The sequence below is a fragment of the Solea solea genome, chromosome 12 (genome assembly GCF_958295425.1).
Source record: "Solea solea chromosome 12, fSolSol10.1, whole genome shotgun sequence".
NCBI lineage: Eukaryota > Metazoa > Chordata > Actinopteri > Pleuronectiformes > Soleidae > Solea > Solea solea.
The window spans coordinates 15,364,502-15,384,502 of NC_081145.1; the positions used below are offsets into that span (position 1 = coordinate 15,364,502).

At 41.0% G+C, this 20,001-nt stretch overlaps 1 protein-coding gene across 1 annotated transcript in view; it reads right to left on the minus strand.

Moving 5' to 3' along the window:
• Positions 1 to 20,001, minus strand: part of kcnq1.2 (potassium voltage-gated channel, KQT-like subfamily, member 1.2) — a 160,346-nt gene that overhangs the window by 45,359 nt on the left and 94,986 nt on the right. The gene's annotated exons all lie outside the window — the stretch shown is intronic.

Below are 20,001 nucleotides of genomic sequence, written 5' to 3' on the forward strand. Positions count from 1 at the left end.
TCTTTGAGGTGCTCGCTTAAGTCTGGACACACCATCGTGGACACACCATCGTGGACACAATGCTGCGCATGGAGAGATTTACGTCAGACGGAGACATTATGTCGCTCAGACCATAGCAGACTTCTGTGGATTCACAGCTGTGTAAAGCACAAATCGTCCCTAAAAACTCATCTTTTATTTCATTCCTTGGCTCGGATTCAAGTGATAACATGAGACTATAAGTGATATTCCACACCTTTGATGGTGGGTACCAAAAGACCAACAGCAGTCAGCTGTAATTTCATGGCTGAGAGAAAGCAGTAATTATACATTTTTATATCTTATGAAGGTGTGGAGGGGAGCGAGCCTGCAGCAGACAATCAAAACCCCCACAAAATCCCCATCTAAGAAGGAAACCCCTTTCCTAATCTGCTTAAACACACTGTAAGCATGTTCAGAAAAAAGATGTGCAGGTAGTGCATATAACGTGCCTGGATAAAGTGGATTCACACTGGGGGGGAGGGGGTGCAAATTGCTAACTTCACGAGGAATATTTTGTCAAAATGATGGCTCTGGGCGATTGTGGTGAAATATGCTGAGCAGCATGATACCCATTCAACAACCACTCTATTATCAAGGCACATACCTCATCCAACTTAAAATGCCTCCCCTTTGGAAAGCTGGGCGAGATATACTATATACTGCAAAATATAAATCCTGAGCTGATCTGTGTGCGTGCGTGCATAATTATTTTCTCTTGGTGCATTTAGCTTGCTCACGTGCATGTGTGTTCTTTTTCTTTTTTTTGCAAACACTTGTTGTGAGAGCTGTAAATGTCTGAACAGAAAAGTGTGTATTTTGCGTGAGCAGTGCCCAAAGCACATCAGTTGGGGCTATCTCTTACCTTGTCACTCTATACTACATCAGTGTGTGCCAAAGGCAGGAGAGAGCCAGATTTGTACATTGTATGACACTCATGCCTTCATATCCCCCTTCACATTGGCTGCCAAACACCCACTGACAGAAAATCGGCAATGGCCCAGCATGCCCTCACCGGGCATATCAACAGCCACGTACACAACCACAGAGACACACACACACACAAGCAAAGTGCACACAGAGAAACTGAAGGCACACACATACACTGATACTCCTCGGGGCAGAGAGCAGAGAAAGGATACTGTTATGGGTAAGAGAGACGTGAAGAAGTTGATTTGTGAGTGAGACCTTGTGGTGCTGTTATGGCCAACATCTGGCTGTAAGAGAATATGTGGCTAGTGAGATGCCCAGAGGCCGGGGGCTGTTGACAGTCCCCTCCCACCTCCTCTTACCTGACGGCAAGACCTGATAGCGATGGGACAACGTGGCTTTCCTCCAGCTGTGGCAAAACCACAGAGAAAATAGTGCACAGCGAAATCGTGCAAAATGCTGAAAACAACGTTCTTATCATGTATTTCACTCCCGTATACAGTCGTAAAATCATCAAACTGATAACAGACAATAAACTCTGGGAAGATATTGCAACACTTTGAGGAGAGACAGGCCCACTCCATTTTCATCCACAAAAGTGGGCAAAAACTCACTGTCCTTGATGTTTGTAACATTAAAAGGCAATCTGACAAATGAAGTAAATTATGATCTCAAAAACAGACCTGGTATCACTCACTGACCCAACATGTAGAGGAATCGGTCAAATTCCAGTCCAAATCCCTGGATCGTATAAAGGTATACCAGATACAAGCCAAAACCTCTAAATTTCACATAAATGCTCCACTAAGAACAGATGGGCTGTTCATCTCTTCAGTTACACAGTTACATGTTTTTGAAATGGCTAGTTATGGCTAAATGGTAAAGTATCAGCACAAAATGTGTAAGCTTGGTAAAAGATAATAACAGTGTTATTATACCAATATCAGTAGATACTTAATGTTGTGATATCATATTCTACAGAAAAAAAGTGGTGCAGAGCTATCCCTAGTTCCATATTTCAACCCACTGACAAAAAAACCCCCAATAAACTAAAACTAACCACATACAGTAATTTGACTTATTAAGATACATGAGTTTTATAGTGCACACCCCAGAGGGAAAACAGAGTCACATTCACATTAGTCCATTACACAGCAGAGGGCAAGAACTGGAGAGATCATTGTGTAGCTTGGTGGCGTCCAGTTTCCACCCCCTTCTATTGCCTCAGAGCAGCAGGCCGGTGCAACTGGATCTGTCAGCCGGGCCCATCAGATAGCCGCTGTGGCTGTGCCTACCTCTGTCTACCTGTCAAAGCTTTGTGGCTGTCATCCAGGCAGTCAGGCAGCCATTGCTCAGCCACCGCCCCTGCCTTATCAGGATAATGAGCTGCATTTAGGTCCATTATGAGCTGACCCTGAGGACTTTCTCTGCCGCTAAGCGGGGGCCTTGTGCCAGTGATGGACAGGCTAGCGGGAATGTGATATGGGGCAACAAGAGCAAGACTGCAGGGGACAGGAATAAAGAAACAGTGCATGTGGTGGCCGGCTGCTCAAGGACAGTGAACATTTTTGATAGACCAGTAAAGTGCGCTGTACTCTACGTTCCACTTTACCTGGTTTGACTTCGTAGAGCACAGTTGTCTTCTGGCATAGTAGTGTACAAATGCAAAGTGTTTTCAGATGTTGGAAGGGGTAGCAGGTCAATGGAAAAAGTACCTCCCAGCACATGTTTGTCCTCTTCAGTAAAGACAAAGAGAAAACAAATATGATGAAACTACAAGAAGGTGAATAGGAAATGTAAGGGCCCTTTTCTATTAGGAAAATATATGTACCTATTGTCACACTCAAAATTGCTTACAGTAATAGCGCCATTGTGACAGCACTGATGTCTACCATTGCACATTTAATGACAGTCTGACTAGTTAGAATAGATTGTTCGGTATATATTTAAATTAAGGCCAGTGGGTCATCAAGAACAAACAGTTCCATCCTCTGAAGATTATTACTATCCTCAGTAAACTTCATGAGCAGTCAAGTCCAAAATACTCTGGCATCAGATGATCTGCCACCTTTTATCTTTAGTATAAATACACAGCAGCAGCAGCAGCTAGCCACATGTCAGCACAGGTAGACACAACAGTTTACAACACTGTGCTATTTTCTGGCGTCAAAGTTCCCCCCCCCCCCCCCCCCCCCCCCCCACACACACACACTCTCTTCTGTCTTGGACACATCCTTATTTCTTCACTTGTGAGGTTCTTGTTCTTTGGTCTTGGACGTGGATGTGAAAAGGCAGGAAGATTAAGCAGAGTAACACACCAAAGACGGCTGAACTGTCCAACAATGTACTCCTTCAGTGATTTATACGCTGGGGAACATACTGCATGTGGATATTCATACTAAATTGTGTCAAGACTCAAGACTTGTGTCAAGAGGACACAGTGTTGAATGGACACGCGACTGACACTCCTGCCCTTCAACTAGTGAGACCAAAATGTAATGTAACATTTAGTCATTTAATGACGACATTGTGCATAACATGTACAAGTGTTTTTCTGTAAAGTCCTGAACACATAAATGATTCCCTCTTTATATGGAGTCTTTAAAAATAGAGAAATGTTTTCTAAATTTGTCAAATAATCAACAAAATAAATCAACAAATTTTGATAAAAGTCTGAATTGATGGGATAATAAGGAAGCATTTTGATACATTTATACATTTACACATTTCCCATGCACAAAAAGTAGGCAAACCAACATAAACCAATGTACTCACACACGTGCACATAGATAACATGAATATTAATGTGAAGAAAAAGACAAACTTCATAGACATTTATTTCCCAGTTACTCTCTTGTTATCTCTTCGTCCTTCTTTTTCAATCAGTCAACAGAGCTATAATCTAATTGCAAGCTCTAACAGGCTCCTCTTTGTTTCTATCTGCAACAAATTGCTTTCGAAGGCCAAGCCATGGTGACAAAAAAAAAAAGAGAGTGGGAAAACCAACAAAGGTTTTCCTCAAGTGACACAAACACACTCATTACTGTCATCACAAGGGATAATTAGTCAAGGAGGACAAACAAAATGATGTTGGAGGGAAGCAAAACAAAGCCTGGGCTGGTCAGGGGAGAGGCAGCGGACGAGAACCAGTGATAGGAAGAAGGGGAGCAAAAGTGGCAGGACGATGAGTCAGCAGAATGGAGCCTATGGGAACTCTGAGTCAGGGATCATGACCAGTATGCAAATGACTGGCCAAGTGCACACAGGACATCCAGTATTACTGGTTAACAATGTTTGTGAGACACAATTAACACAACTGTGCTCATGACTAAGGAGACACACACGAGCGAACAGTGTCTGAAAGGGAGTCGTAGCCCACAGATCACGACCATATAAAGGCACCGTAAAGCTGCAATAACCCATACTTTCCATGTTCTCGTCTATTTACTTAGACATGACTCATCCGGACGTCTCTCTTCAGTTTGATGTCAATTGCGAAGGTTTACTCCTCAACAAATGCGGACAGTCAAATTTAGCTGAAAATGGGCCTCAATCTGTGTGGGATCTGTCACGACCTCATGACTTAATCAGTTCAGCAGTGACACTGGCTATTCCTCAAGGGCCACTCTTCAGAAATCCTGTACAAAGATGTATTGGTCAACAAATGGTTAATGGCTTACACTGTCTGCCAGTGCAACCTTACCTGCTGCGATTGCACTGCACTTTGTTGATTGCTTTGCATGAGTCTAACAAAATACCCATAGGCAGGGACACAGACTGGAGACACACGATCTCAATCTGTCTCTAGAGGACCGAGTTGCAGAGTTGATTGTTTGTTTTTTTTTATGGGTTAAAGAAGTATTCTGTTGCAGTGTTGTTGTTTTTTGTGAGTATTAATAATGAAACCATGCTCCATTTTGTGGTGGCCTTTTAAATGACTTTCCAAAAAATGGGGCATTGGCCTACCTTTAATAAATGAGCAACAGAAACAAACAATAGTCTGGAGTGATGGCTGCTTGTTTGTTGGTCTGCATGGTGTAGGTTCTTGGCTTTGTCTGCTGGAAAGAGTAATTGTACCAATCTTAAATGTCCCTTTTGTTATGAGCTGCTTTAGTATTTTCCATCAAGTTGCAATTACAGTCTATCCATACACAGGGCAGCGAATGGAACCAGCTAAAGTTCTCTCTTTGGCACTTTCTAATGTCTAGCAGACGAGACACAATCGCTTTATAGATAGGCAAAGCATATGCTTTGGTATGCAAATGCATATGAAGTGAAGATCCACTTATACTGACAAAACAGCTGCAGAGATCATGCAAATGTTGAATGTTTGTCTGTTGACGTATATCAGGCTCCATGCAAATGTTGCTTATTGATATCTAGGGTTGCTTGAAATTGTTAAATTAAGCTATAGTTACAGTTGAGACTGCTACAGAAGTACGTGTGAGGTGTAGGGAATTATTAATGACCTGCTTTGTCATTTGTCATTGTCAATAACTTCACTCCTATGTTTCCTCCGTCTTTCCGAAATGACCACTAATACTTATATACTAATACTACTAATAAGCAGTTACATCGCTGACAAAACCTTTCAATGATTTATCCAAATATACAACAGACTTTGATCAGCAGCCACACACTCATGCAATTTAATACTCACATCCATAAGAAAATCATACTAGCTGACACATCCTGGTGTTCCCCGAGTGACTCACTTCGTAACCTCAGTGGGACTGGAAAATTTGAGCTTTTCCTACAAGGCCCAAAATGAGCATCCTAGAGAAAGGGGCTGACGGTCACTCATTATATCATGGGCTGACAAATAAATAATGTCTTTTATCAGTGCACAAAGAGATACTTTGCCATGTTGCATTAGCATGGGAGAGAACACTAAAATAAGACAATATAAACTATAAGTACTTACAGTAGACATAAATATAAAAAGTATAAATGCAGTTTATGCAATAAGAGAGTACATAAAAAAGATACTGAAATCACCATGGCTAGATTTATGTAAAACCATATAAAGAGTATATATCTTCACTAAATGCATTATCCGGTTAGTGTCTGAGGGTCACTTTGGCATCATTCGTTTCATGGCTTACCTTTTTAGGTCTTAGGCCTTGTGGGTTCTTTTGCCATCTTTTTTGGTGTTTTCTAATTAGGACAATACCAATATTTATGAGTATGGGGCACATGGCCAATTGATGAAAAACCTGTCACATGCAATGTCATTGAAGGCACCGGATCAAGTAAAAAAAACCTGGGCGTTAGTTTTGACTCTGAGCTTAGTTTTAATCCACATGTTAAGCAAGTCTTTAAAACCGGTTTTTATCATCTTAAGAACACAGCCAGAGGCAGCCCATATCTCTCTCGAGTCAACATGGAGATGCTGATGCACGCTTTTTATCTCCAGTCTTATTGACTATTGTAACGCCCTGGTTTTCCCAAAACAGCAATCTCAGACCTTCAGCTACTCCGGAGCTCAGCTGCTCCTGTGTTGACGAGGACCAGAAAGAGGGCTCACATTACACCGGTTTTAAAATCACTGCATTGGCTCCCCATGTGATTTAGGATTGATTTTAAGGTGCTTTTGAATGGTTTTTAAACGTCTTAATGATCTTGTGCCTTCTTATCTCGCAGACTTCCTTTTACCCTATTAAACACTCTGGGTGTTTAATGAACACCCAGAGTGTTTATTCATGATTAGCCAACAATTTCTTGTAAGGCTGTGATTGTGTGTAATGGATTACCAACGAGTCAAACAACCAAACAACTGTCACTGCTCTATGGTGAAATAAAAGCTGTCTAACCAATAGATCATTTGGGACGTCTGTTTCTGCTCTAGATGTAACAAGGTTTTTTTTTTTTTTTTTTAATTGACAATAGTTCCTATTTACTGAAACTTGTAGCTTAACTGACCTGGGTCATTGACCTTGCTCATTTAATATGTTATCCAAGGTTGGATATTATGGGTTTATGGGAGTGGGTTTTTATACTGCAATAAGTTAGAGAAGCAGGAGCTGGTGTTGTAGAGCAAATTGTCCGCGCGTGGCAGGTTAATGTTTCAACTCGCTGTGGTGACAGATGATGATCAGCTGTGTTAGTTTGGTTCATAGACCTGTTGAACCAAGCAAGCCTAAAATAACCTGTAGCACTGAAGGCTAAATCAGCCAATGTAAATGATATACAATTGGACACTGGGGCTGATGACCACAAATGAACATATTGCATGAAGAAAAAGAAGAATTTACTGGTTAATTTGCCTCACAATGCCATCACAGGCCTGTGGTCTTTCATTGCAGTTGAAGAAAAGAACGTAAATGTGATAAATGGGGGGAAAAGAAATTAACTAAATTGCTGCTCAAAGTGTTGTTTTGGGAACAAATTAGAAGAAGACGAATTAGACGATGAAGTGAACCATAGAAACAAAAATTAGCACAGATCTGCTCAAGTGTGGGGAAATTACATTTAAGTGTCGCAATGTGTGACAGGTTTAGTTTTATTATTTAAACTTAACACTGAAGAATGTAAAATCTACAAGGACAGTTATATTGTCAGGGTGCTGTTCCTTGGTACAATCTGGGGCGTGGTGTATTTTGTTGTGGTCCATGCCTTCACACAGTCTTTCTTTAAATGTATTTACTGAAAGGTGTTAAAGGTACCCGAAAACCCACTTCTCTAATCTTTAAAGTCACATGACCTTGTGAAAGGCAGCTCATATTTTCTTGCTATTTGTCATTTTGTCTTATGAAAGTCGTTGGTTTCCTGCACGAGAGATGACCTACTTCACATGTGCTGTTCTTTATTTAAAAAAAAAAAAAAACAAACCTTGATTTCCCCAAATACTTAACTTCCCCTTCCGTTAACAGAATACTGTGACGTCTGTTGTGTCTGTCTCTGTGCACTGTGTGAGAGAGTGGGTATTTTTGCATTTGTTTGTCAGCTATTGCCCTCAAGGCCCTGTCACACTACATGTTGAGAAACAGCAACCACACATGCATGACTGCACACCCAGTCCGACCTTTTGACAGAGATTTAGCAGAAGTGATCTGCATGTGGTTTCCCTTAAAGCTTCTAACAAGGCATGCATCAAACACAATACTGTGACATGGACGAGTGAAGGTGTGTGTGGTAAATCTGCGTGTACAAAAGCATAGGTAACATTTGTGTTTGTGCGTGCACAGTTTGTGTGTTCGTACATGCATGGATGTGTGTCTTCTGCTAGTGGTGACCACTAATAAATGACTACAGCAGATTGACCCCATGATCTGAGGAGTGAGCCAACGTGCTGTGGCTAAAAACGCACTCTGAAGCGCACACGCACATGTGTGAATATTGTGTACGTGTGTGCGTGTATGTGTGCATCATGATGACCACCACCCCCTCATTACCTCCATCATGGCTGGAAACAATCAGCCACTCTGCCCCAGTTGCAGACCAGATTCAGGCAATGCGGACCTACAGACCTAGCATTAGAGAAGCCTCAATCACCACAGGCTGACTGGCCTCAGATTGGATCCAGCTTTTTAAACTATGGGCATTATAATCTCAGAAACCCAAATCAAAATAGCCTGTCCACCCACTTCAACCATACACGCCGAATGCTTTCATAGAATTTATCGATTGCCATATATTGTTGAAATTGGACTTTTAAATTCGGGCTTGATGCAGCTGGAAAAAGTGAGTTTAACCACCATTAACATATTTGTATTAATATGATTTGTGGATGTTATAAAATCATGAATTGAAAAAAAAAAGAGAAAAAGCGCAGTTGTCCTTTAAAACGTAAAAAATATGAATTGAATTGATCATGCATTTTTACACAATCTAACTCCTCATTATGACGAATTAAGAACAAATACACCTATTTAGTTTCAAAATCTACAATTTTGAGTCAAGTATCTAATGATATCTAATGTCAGGACATTTTATATGATAACCATGTTTCTCTTTTTTATTGATAAAGTTTACACAACACTAGGAATTAGTTCTGGTAAGTGGTGCACGTATAGGATAAGATAAAATTAGTAATTTCCGATATCCTATTTCAAAATACTATCAAAGTAGTATTAAGTTCCACACTGATGATGTGTGGTGAGTATATATATACCAGTCATATCTCATGTAGATATGTCCAGTTTGTAACAGTGCATAACAGCAATAGCAGGTCAGCTCTATCAATAGCATAAATCAAAGATATTGTGGCAGAACAAATTATACTAAGAAAAAGTTAGTTTTTTTGGCCACGAGTTTACTAGTGACAGAATTTTAAATTATCCCAAAAATAGATAGTTGTACGTTTACTAAAGAATAACAATTAATGTGCACATGTGACATCCTCCTAATGACTAACTGGCTAAGTAAAATAAAATAATCTGCTTGTGCGGCAAGATAGAAAAAAACGTGTGAGAATATAGGCTAAAATAAATATAAGTGATATTAGAGGATACTTGATATGTAAAGATGCATTTTCTCGATTATCATGATTCATGTATAAGTATAAAAGAAGTTTGCTCTTTAGTAAAATGCCACAAGGTGTATACTTCTACTACTACTACACTGACAGTATTTACTTATGTGTGCATGTTGTTCTCTTTAAATTGACATGTATAGACTTTGTCACATAAGCTCAGAGGAAAACAACCGATTATGTGCTACCGACACTGTATATTACATTAAAAGCGACATTATTAGTCTTTATAATGATCAAATACATTTAGGGTTATGAAATAAAAAAATTAAAAAAAGACAGCTCCCTCTGCACAGTGACATGATTGATGTTGGCAGGTGTGAATAGTCTGAAGAGGAGAAGTGACAAACAACAAGGGAATATTTTGTGTGCCGTTGCATCACAACACGTTCCTGTGCAACAGCTGATGACAAGTGATTCATTTGTAAGGTAAAGAGAGGCCCATTATGACACGCACGTACAGAAAATGCACGCACATACTGTATGCAAGAACACACCTTTTGACAGTGTCAAAGAAAGAGAGGTAGCCCAGTCAGTGCACACAATCACAAACACATACTGGGCAGAGGACAGTGAGAGCAGGCCAGGCTGTTATTCTAGTGCAGGCTGGCTGAGCTGACTGTGTAATCTCCAGGGTGGAGTTCATATTGGGTTTCTAGGCAATTCACCATTTTTGGCCCTGATGTTTTGTGATTTAGCTCAAGAGAGAGAAGAGACAGAGGACACAGCAAGTGTGGGTTGTTTTTCTTTCTGCCCGGCATATTGTTGATGAGTTGTAATGCAGTGTAATACAAGTGGCGGTTAACCTCAACGGCCAAGAGGGGGAGCGGAAGGTAAAAAAGAATGACAAAAGAAGGGAAAGTAAAAGTAAAAAAAAGGGGGGGGTTAAGATGACACAAAGGAGAACACATATATAGATATAACCTTACAGGGGAGGATGTGTTGTGATCTTCACAAAATGTGCAAAACAAAGTCACATGGTAGTGTGACACACCTGCTGTTGTTCACAGTTAAGAGAGAGGACGTGGTATGAGGAAGTAGGACTTATTGTGTGATGACATGATGGCTTGCCACTTGCAACAGATACCATCTGTCATTGTAGGGACAGAGGAGATAAGGCTACAAAGGCTGTGAAGGCTATCATTATCAAATACCTCCACAGGAAAATAGCCCCTCGTTAACTAGTTTAAAGGAACAGTACATTCGGTTTTGACGGCACGTAATGTTTAGCTTGTTCTGCATCAAGACGGTATATGGAAACACCTCTCCTTTCCTTTGCATCTGGATTTAATTGGGGAAAACATTCATCTAGACAAATGCTGGTTTAACAGTCCGTTTCGTTTGATAAAAGTGAACAATAAAACACCTTTGTGTGTGGAGTTTGGTAATTAATTCATATTAATCAATTCATTAAATAATATAATTAATAAATGAATTAGTAACTCATGAAATCAACCAAGCAACAGTTTGAGGGACATAAAAAAAGTATTTTATCAAAAAAGGAAAATACAAAAGATTCACTATTCCAATCTCAGATTTGAAAATGTAAATCTTCAATGCTGCAGGGAAAAACGGAACCTAAACCACAAACGGATTATCCCCATCTAAAATCTTAGTTGCATGAGAGTTAGAAGGAGATTGTTTTGATATTTTGGCAGCTATCTGCAACTGCGTGTGCTGTCATAGCAATGACAGTCGTAACGGCTGCTGTGACAGACGACAAACACTTAGTCGGCTCCACGAGCCCTGGGAGGGGCTTTTTGAAGTAAGCACACACGCAAGCACAAGTGCGCACGCACACACACACACACACACACACACACCACCTGCATTCCCACAGTAGTCCAAGTCAACTGTCACAACCCATCCCCCTCCTCGACACTATCAAAGAGGGAGGGACTGAGCAAGTGCGTAGAGGGTAAGGAAATCCTTCCAGAGAGAAGAGAGTGATTTAAGCTCTTCTCCCCTGGTGAAGGGCAGCTGGAAGGACTGAAGTAGAGGTGGGAGTAGAGCAGCAGTTGGGGAGTGAGTGATGGGGGGGGGGGGGGGGGTTAATGGTCAGGGGTAAAGGGAGGAGAAGGATCCAGCTAAGGCAGCAGATCTTCACGGAGGCCCAGTGCCAATGTCAAGGTGCTGAGTGAGCCAAGAAGAAAAGCTCCAAACACGCACAGAGGCTTACTCTCAGTCTGAAGTCAAAAATAGCCACATGCAAAAAACACACCTCATTTGTGCTCGAGCAAAATTCCATTGCGAGCTTACACAAACAGTCCACACACACACACACACATATATACAATCACTATGCCCTCAAGTGGTTTTCTAACCCTCTTTCCTCCAGAGGAAACTCTTGTCGCTTCCCTCTTCATCTCTCTCTTGAGCCGCACACAACCTCCTGTCAGCTGAAACAAACTGACAAGACAAGACACACAGTTGCACAGACGGACAGAATGGTCTCCATTGTGCACTAACGACAAGGCCTGCTGAGATGACCTGTGACCCACAGACACAGGCTGTTTGGCCAATGTTGGACTGGTGGGAATGACCCTTTGGCCTACATAGATCTTTGGATGTTCACTTCTCACCACAAGATGTCCATGTGTGCACTTGGTGAGTGACCAGATGTGACTGTCTGTGTGTGCATGGAAATCAAACATAAATACTTCTTGAATGACGAAACAAAAAAGTATGTCGGAAGACAGAAAAACACAATTTTCCGAGCGCCTACAAAGAATATGATCACACTTCCCCAGTGTCTCTGAGAATGTAAGAGACAGCAGAATCCTATCTAGCACTTCTAATAGAACTATCTTAGTCAGCATGTCCTTCGATTTCGTTTTAGTCTGTCTGAGGTTCACTTCAACCCTTTATCTGCTCTGCTTATCAGGCCAACTTCAGCTCAGAGACACTGCTGGCCTCCCTCTTCCAGAGCACTGTGTCATGGAGGAGACACAAAGTATCAAGATCTCTAGACTAATGTCTGTCTCTCTCGCTCTCTTGTCCTGTCTGCTTGTCTGTCACTATCTCTGTGTGCGTCTCGCTTGTTAAGCATCATTGTCATGAGACACATTCTTATCTGTTTTGTTTTCCTGCTTTTATCATAACCCTTAGCTAAGGCAAGGGCATCTTGATAGGCATGTTACTTGTATGTAGCTGAGCCATCAACCAAAGTCCAAAACAAGCTGCTCTCACCCCCAACACTTTGTCAATGGGCTCCACCCACAAAGAATAGAGAAACCGTAGATGCAACAACGAGTAATTAGCTATGTGCGAGAAATAGCCAGTTGCTGCTAAAAGAGGGCAGTAAATACAAAAACTGAGTGCAATCAGGGAAACTTCACACAGATGTAAGGAAAGATAACACTTCCTTTAAGGTAATGTCTAATTCATGAATTGCTTCCAGGTCACGGACTGCTTAACAGCACGTCACTGTAATAAAGCGGCACTTGCAAAATACCTCTCTTATGACTCATGCTATCTCTATAAATCATCAGTGTAACAACATCCGTTTCTTTCTTTTTTTCAACGGTCACTCATTTGTTACGTTTGTTCCCATTTCAAAAGATTCCTGGAAGTAGAGCGCTCAGCACAGGACTGGGTGAAGTGTCATATACAGTATATGGACAACAAAAGGGCTGATCTGTCTCACTCTGAACAAGTCAAGGCCAGCGACAGCCCTCCTGAGACACAGCAGACAATAACAATTGCGTGTTTTTGACTGAAAGTGCACTCAGCAGCAAAGCAACTGGACCTTCTCAAAGAGTTCTCTGTATCACTGAACTAGGATTATTTAGAAAAATACTATTTTCTTAGATAGAGTCACTATCTGGGATTTTCATTTTGCAAGTGTAACCCGGGGGGGAAGAGTACTGACATATTCTACTCAAGTAAACGTATCACTAAGTAAAAGTACTGGTCTAAAAAATTTTTAATTAAAGTAAAAAAGTAGCTTGTTTAAAATGTACTCAGAGTAAAAGTTACTTAGCTACTTTTTTAACAAGGTTGGGGTTCTTTCTTGTGTGGTGCAAACAGGACTAGGGGATACAAATCTCACATTCATTGTTTTTAATTAAAGGCAAACCTTTACAAATGAATGTGCTGACAAAATAAAATATGTAAACACGTAATGTATCAGTCAAAATGGGTCAAAGGTCACAAATGCTTTAACTTTCTCACCTTAATTAGTACCAATTCACCTGTCCTCAATATTCACCTGTCCTCATCAATAATCTAATCCAAAGTAGATCCACAGTCTATAGATAAGTAGTTAAATGTTAATTAATGACACGACACAAATAGTATTTATAGTCAACAGGGATTTTTGTATAGGGTTACAATCTGAAGACCAACACCTAAAGCACAACTTACAGTCTACTGGGGTTGTTAGTTAATTGTATGTCACTTATTATCTGCTGACATTATACTGGATACCAGTTAATTATTAATAAAGAGTCAACATTGTAATATCAAAACAAAATGTCATCAAATATGTGACTTGGCAAGTTTGTGAGTGACTGTAATCCTTCATATATCGATCAATAGCATTTTTTTTTGTGGAGCATTTTTTTTTAGATGATCACCATTCAAGGTGTTATAAATATGCAGTTCTCATTCACAGACTCATTAGCCTCAAAGAAAGACTTCTTGAGTGTATCCATTGCACTGAACAAGACTAGGCACATATCCTGTGTGGACCTCAAAGTCAATTACCCTTTTACCGGGTAAAGATATTTGGTAACGTCCGCAGACATCCAAAAACCATGTTACCGTGCATTGCCACAAGATCTTAGAAACACGTCGATTTTACCCAGCCAGAGATCCAGATACGTCATAGAAAAAAAGTCATCGTGAAATTTGACTGATCAGCAGAGGCCTGTGAGGCTCGGAACTTCAGTGCAGTTCTGGAAGGAAAAAAGTACGGTCACACGGCTTGGTCTTCTCCTGCATCTAAGGAAATATCTAAAAAACTAATGGTGGAATATGAAACTCAACAACTTATCATCTAAAGCATGCAGCACAGAGGTCCCTGAGGACCAGGATTTGCAAACACTGTTCTAAAATAACGTTCCTTGTTCTTCTTGTATATTCTTATATTTACACTTTTTTGATTATTATTTTTTTACCACAGAAGGGCAAGGAACCATATATGGTACCTTCATGGACCTTGATTTTCTACATGAAAATGTAATAAAAACACTCTGAGAGGGTTGAAATGTTTAATTTCCAAGTATTTCTCTACACTGCCCTGTGAAGGGTTACACATAATTGAAAGGTGTGCTGCTTTATTCATTTAAATCATTAGTCAATTACCACTCACTATGGCAGTGGTAGTGGTGGATTGTGTGTTGGGCAAACATGCACACACACCCATGCATTATGATTTACTATGGGCACTATAGCAAACCCACTTTAGCCTGAGGCATGTGTCTGTGCACAGAGTACCACCACAGGGCCAACATCTGAACCACAAGTAGCCCAGTCAACTCCTTACATAGTCATAGATGTGTCTGCATTAGGAACTGCTACTTACAGTAATTCCATGAACCTAAGGTGCAATGGCACGACATCCTGCTACAATATCAAAATATTCAAATCTACTACTATAATGGGTTGACGTGTGACTCAGTCCAATATGTGGACTCGGACTGAAAAAGCTCAACGAGACATTTATGTCAGATATTGCACAAAATGTGGTGTTTAATATTATTATAAATAAGCAAGAATTTTGCATTGCATATTATTTAAATTATATAAACTAAACGTTACCTGACTAAGTATTTATGTATCAATCAATATTCAACAAGTATTAAAGTTTGACACTTAACCCAAAGCATCACTTGGTCTTCAGCACCTACTGCCTGAAATATGGAGTGTTTGCCAGAAGCTGTGCCTGGAGACTATCCAAACTACAGGGGCATGGTAAGTTAATGTTTCACCTACAGCAGGTTTTATTTACAAGGTTATGAAGGTTTAAAACACATAATGTACAGTACAGGCATACAGTATTATACAAATGCACAAATTGCCCATTATGTGTTCCCCAGGTACCAGCTTGACTTAATAGCACTGACATTTACACTTGAGGTCTCTGGACTACGTTACACAGTTTATCATTATGTACAGCCGGTTTACTGTTCCAGGCAGTAGACTGATTTAATAGCACTCAAAAGTAGGGTGGCACCAGGACTACTTAACCCAGTGTATTAGTAAAACTACAGGTCCCAATAAAACACAGACCCCTGTTTCATGAACTGTACATTGACCCCTTCATAGCCTTCTTAAATAAGCTCACACCTCCTGCTGATAATGAACTGATCCATGTAGGAGTACATTAGTGGTCAGGCCCAAGTAGAAGTGGTGGGGCATTTGGCCAAGACAATAAAATATGTGTGTAAAAATATACATCCCAGGGCCTTGTGAAACTGGGGCAATTAAAATGAAAACGTGTACAACCAAAAAGCAAGCCCACAGTGGGTGATAGAGAGATGCAAAGAGAGAGAGAGGGAGGGAGAAACGAGGGGTGAGCTGATGAGAGACATTGGCAGGGTATAACGTGATTTAGATGCTGTGAGTGAGACTGCAGACCTATAATCCAGTAGGGACAGAACCAGACAGAGACGGAGGAAAGGGAGAAAGGGACAAGCTCTCGGAATGACAGAGCAGGAGCCACAGAAAAATCAGTTTGTGACAACAGGCAAAAAAATGAGGAGTGAGAGCAAAAAAGTGATGGAGACACACCAAAGCAGAGTGAGATAGAAAGGGAGAGAGCGTGTGAGATTGAGAGCGAGCAGCCAGACATGCAGGCAGACTGTTCGTCTCTGGTTTGTGGGAATGCGGTAAAGACACAGTAGTAGGCAGGGTCCCGGCTCTGAAATTAGAGAGTGGCGCTAAGAGAAGGGAACCAGAGCCAAAGACCGTCTGGGAGCTGCCAGAGGCTGCATCCCCAGCGCATGGCCAAAACATGATTTACAGTTGGGCCGCACTACAAACAGCAAACTGCTCCTGGTGCACTATCTAACTCACAGCATCCCACTACTCGTTGCATGCTATCATGTTCACAAGGCTATAAAGATACCACATCAGTGATGGGAAGTGTGGACATGAAAAAGGCCAGCGCAGTTTGTTGCAGCGTGGTGTTGCAGTGAATCAAAGGAAGAGACTGCTCGAGCAGGCCTAAGGACAAAAATAGTGCGTTCAAAAACCACAAGCCATAGTGTTGGCATGTTGCAGCAGGTAGTAGTAGAAGCTGAAATATCAAACTGGGTTTTTATGGACAATCATCAGACACCAGAACCCTGAATGGTCATTTAAATATGTGAACTGCAACTGTCATATTTCGATTGCACTGAAGAACGACAGGTAGACGGCAGTAACAAAGTTATTCTACCAAGGCTACACAAATGCACGTGTTCCCAGGTAAGATTTACATTGTACAGTCCAAAACGTTTAGGGCTCTGCTACAGGAGCATTTCAGGGCTACACTGTCTTCTCAGTGGCAAAAAAGTGCAATTTACACTGAATATGTTGAATTATTTCTACTTAAATCAATTGCTATCCCGTACATATATATATATATATATATATATATATATATATATATATATATATATATATATATATATACATATATATATTTTTTTAAGCAGCACAGGGCAGTCCGGAGAGCAGCCGTGGTGTGAGAGTGTGTGTGTGTGTGTGTGTGTGTGTATGTGTGCGCTCTTCCTTTGCCAAGTTTCCTCTCTTTGTTTAGACCAGGCTGGTCAGTCTGGCTCCCCGCTGAGCACACTGCAGCCAAATACACACATATATCAAAACACAGCACAACAACAGAGAGTGTGCTCACAGGGCACAGAGGTGCTGGGAAGAAGAGCAAAATGAAGTTTAGAGAGGCACAGACTGGTGTCTGTAAAGAAAAATAAAAAAGACAGGGGGGAATAGATGTTGAAACAACGAAAACGCCATTTATAAAGACCCATTACGTTGACAATAAGGACACATATTGTTTGTTTAAATTGAACTTAACAAGTACACAAACAGCATTGCCACCCCCTGTGGCAGCCTTCCTAAATCACTGGAGTGACATGAAACGTAACGGTGTCAGCGACTAACTCACTGTGACTACACCTCAAATGCTTCTCTCTAAAGGCCAAACAATGCCTTCTTTCTGCGTTTGAACCTTTAATACATAACAGTGAGGCAGAATAAAGGCCTTTATTCGCGCCTTAAACAGGCCATTTTATAGAGGCTAGAGAGACTGATGGATGGGCGAGGGGAGGTGGGATAGCAGCACTCTCACCATCTCCAGCAGAAGGGCAGAAAAAGGACACAGTGGGTCATCGTATTTACAGAGGCAAAGTGAAAGAGTTGATTAAGATTGGAACAATGAATAGGGCAACAGTGACAAGGCAGAGGGGTGAAGCAAGTCAGTGTGACCACTGTAAATCGTTCGTGGGGTAGAATTTTTAAGAATTTATGATGGAATATTTAAATCTATAATATAAATCTATAAGTTATGAAGTAAATAGTATTTATATAGCACTTTTCTAGTCTTGACGACCACTCGAAGCTGCTTTATACTACAGTTATACTACAGTTCTGCTATTCCCCCATTCACGCCGATTCACCTACACTTCCATACAGGGCATCGATGTGCAACACATTTTCTATCACACATTCACACATTCATACCCGTTTACACGCTGCTGGCACAACCTTCAGGAGCGACGTGGGGCGAAGTGTCTTGCCTAAGGACACATCGCCATGGAGACTAGCGGAGCCAGGGATTAAAACCCAAAAGCTTCCAATTTGAAAAGACAGCTCAATCTACCACTGCTCTACCATCGCCCCTTAAATAAGATACAAGGTAAAACGTTGCAGAATAAATTCACTGAACTGAATGAATGAATGAATGAATGAGTAGCTTAAAAACAAATAGAAATCCTGTTTTACTGCACTTCCTAGGGTTAGTTTCTTACAGAAATCACAATCCTGCCTGTTTGGTAGACACCAGTGCATGCCCTCTGGAGGATAATAACATTATTGTGCAGTATGCATACAGCTGATGTTAGTTGAAAACAGAGAAGGATCGACTGTAGCTAATCCCTTTGAATCTTTCCAGTGGGCCCAAATAAAAACAACAATTCTCTGAGAAATTGAACTGACTACATGCCAAATATGGAAGATTCAAAAATGTAAAACATTTTTTATCTCTGTATGGGGTTTTTAAGATGCAGTGTAGCAGCTGTTACTGTAATTGACAGCTGCTAAAATCTTCTCTACGCTCAGAATCATTTGCACTCACGTTGTCAGGAACTAGTTTTGCACGTTTCGATACATATTCAAGGTTGGTTCATTTTTGTAGTTTTGTCACAGCGTGATCATAATACACTTATAGCAACACTACAATAAATGCAGCTTCATATAATTAACATCCATTCACTCATTTGCTATCACTTTATCCTCCACATGAGGCTTTGCGGAGAGCTGAAGCCAAGCCCAGCTGACACGGGGCAAAAGACGTGGATGTCCTCAAGTCACTCTCACTCTGTACAGTTAATTTAGAGTATCTAATTAGCCTAATGTGTGCATGTTTTTGGACTGTGGGAGGAAGCCGGATAACTCAAAGACAACTAACATAAGAACATGAAAACTCCACAGAGAATTTTATATCTTTAAAGATCTAAAAAAAAAAACATGCATTTGTGGGACATTTGTTGGAAAAAAAGAAGAAGAAGAAATTCAGACTTTAGACACTGTGAGGCTGGTTTATACATACTCACACAAACTCTATGTTTGATGAACAAGTGTCACTGGTATAGATTTAAGGCTTCAAATGCATTTTCCTCCCCTGCAGTGCTCTCACCCCCAGCTGTTCCGTCTCCAGCTCATCCTGTACCAGCAGAAAAGATAATGAAGCTATTCCTGTTTGCTGTAGCTCCACTGAGAGCTGAGCTGAGCTGAGCTGAGAGGCCGCTGAGTGGACAACAGCATGTGTGTGTGACTGACTGCATTTGTATATGTGTGTATGTCTGGATATCCACTTGTGTTTTTGTATATGGTCTAATATATAAATATGTATATAAGTGTGTGTGTGTGTGTGTGTGTGTGTGTGTGTGTGTGTGTGTGTGTGTGTGTGTGTGTGTGTGTGTGTGTGTGTGTGGGGCCGTCATCTGTAAAGCCCACTGCTGGATCTGGATTGGACCAGTCTTAACACACACACACACACACACACACACACACACACACACACACTGCCCCCCTCAAAGTTGTGCTTTTAGAGACGAGGGGCCCTTAATGCCTTACAGATGGACTCCTAACAAACACAACACTCTGTCTCGGCCCTCAAGTATTCCCAGTATTTGGCCTTGCTGTAATTTACAGCATACTTACCTAATTGAGATGCTATTAAGGTCAGAGCATGGCATTCTCCTACATATGCCTGGTGCTAATGCACATGATATAAGCGTATGACATACACAGCACAGTTGCCCTCGTGGAGTGAAGTTAACCACAGAGTGAGTGTGATCTATGGAGTCAACAAAAATACGTATGTGTTGAGCAGAGATGTGTCGCTGCAGGTCTGG